At 42.7% G+C, this 1,736-nt stretch overlaps 1 pseudogene; it reads right to left on the reverse strand.

Annotated features, from left to right (window-relative positions):
- Positions 1 to 1,252: 1,252 nt before the first annotated feature.
- LOC134911942 (5S ribosomal RNA) lies at positions 1,253 to 1,371 on the reverse strand (annotated as a pseudogene).
- Between the last annotated feature and the right edge of the window lie 365 nt (positions 1,372 to 1,736).

The raw sequence follows: 1,736 nt of genomic DNA on the forward strand, positions 1-1,736 counted from the left end.
CTAAAATACACTCCCCAGTGGGCGGCGGCATTGCGTTTGCACGGCTGCTAAAACTAGCCAGCGAGCGATCAACTCGGAATGAGGGCCATTATCAGCACTTTTTGAGCTGATATTAAACTGAATCACAGCTTCTTAAGAGTACACCAGGATTCTACAAAATGAAATGTGATAGTCACCCAGGGCCGGAGCTTCCACTAGGCAGCTTTAGGCAGCTGCCTAGGGGCGTCGGGACCAGAAGGGGCGGTCTGCTACAGCTGCATGAAAAAGGTAGTGTGGTCCTACATCTCATAGCTGCCTCAATCTCCCTGGCACTCGTATCTACAGTAGCCGCGACTGCCAAGCTCCTGTATTGCAGCATCCAGCTCCACCTGTCACAGGCAGTGACTTTGACAGCTCCTGGAGTCTTGGCTGGGGGTGACACGATGCTGCTCTTCATTCCAGGCTCTTTCACAGACTACTCAGTCCCAACTCCTCATCGCATCCTGCAGGTAAGGTGGCTGCACAGTGCACTGTCTGCAGTTAATAAGAAATGAGGGGGAGAGCAGCAGTCGGGGGGGAGGGGGGGGGGGGCGGAGATGAGCAGCTTGCATGCACACAGATGTTTGGGGAGATACCACACTGGTGTGTATAATAGATATAAAGTATCAATTTGATTACCAAAATAAGAGATAACAAGAAAACGTGGTTTTCTAACTCTAATTTGGTGGTGCACCCTGAGTCAATGAAAACTACTCGAGACAGAATATGGAGAAGAAGAAAAAAAAAAGACTCTTTTGTGGGCGCACTCTGAAATAATGTATGAGATATTGAAAGTAATTATAAAATAAGATTTAACTTTTATTTATATCGTAAGATAAAATTAGTCAGTGGTCACTAGGATAGAGTAACATTCAATTATTACAATAAAGTGAATAGCAAGTAAGATACTAATACTAACATGAAATGAACTGAGTAACAGTACAATCAATCACAATTGAATGCTAATATTAGCAAAATAAATTCCGGCTGCCAGGGTCTAATCAGAGTCCTAAGGAAATTACCCTGGAAAATTTTTGAGTAAAAATAAGCTGCCAATGTGTGTTAGCCCCGCAACAATGAGTAATTTAAATATCTTGTGAAACTTTGAAATTCAAATGGTAAAATTGACAATACATCCAGCTTCCATGAGAAAAAGAGGGGGAGCAGTAGGAAATAAGATAGCAGGGTGAATCTGCTGTCAGTGTTAGACTCTGAGCGTAATAAACCAGTCTGTGCTCTACTATACCAAGTCTTCCTCAATGGTCGCCCACTTGAGTACTGACCCAGCCCAACACTGATTAGCTTCCAAGATCGGACGGTTTTGGGCGTTTCCAGTGCGGTATGATAGTAGAGAAAAATGAACGATAGCGGAAACTCTGGAATCACTGATGAGAGTTCACGAAACTGATAGTGCAAAGAGTTAGATGGATCTGCTGCCAATGTTAGACAGGGGTAACCCTGAATCAGTGGTGAGAGTCCACGAAAGATAGATAAAGATTGAAAGAAAATTAGAAAAAAGAAAAGGACAATGTAAAGGCCCTATCAGACAATCAGGATTTAATGGGCAATAAGCACTTTGAATTGCTGATAACAATCACTGGAGTAAACTAGGCTGAACACACAGCTATACTGTTCATGACTAAATAGATCGCGGTGAAATACCTTGTAATATCTACAACAGTGGATGTCAAGTACAATGATCTAGAGTATCTATACTT

The sequence above is a fragment of the Pseudophryne corroboree genome, chromosome 4 (assembly GCF_028390025.1).
Source record: "Pseudophryne corroboree isolate aPseCor3 chromosome 4, aPseCor3.hap2, whole genome shotgun sequence".
Lineage (NCBI taxonomy): Eukaryota > Metazoa > Chordata > Amphibia > Anura > Myobatrachidae > Pseudophryne > Pseudophryne corroboree.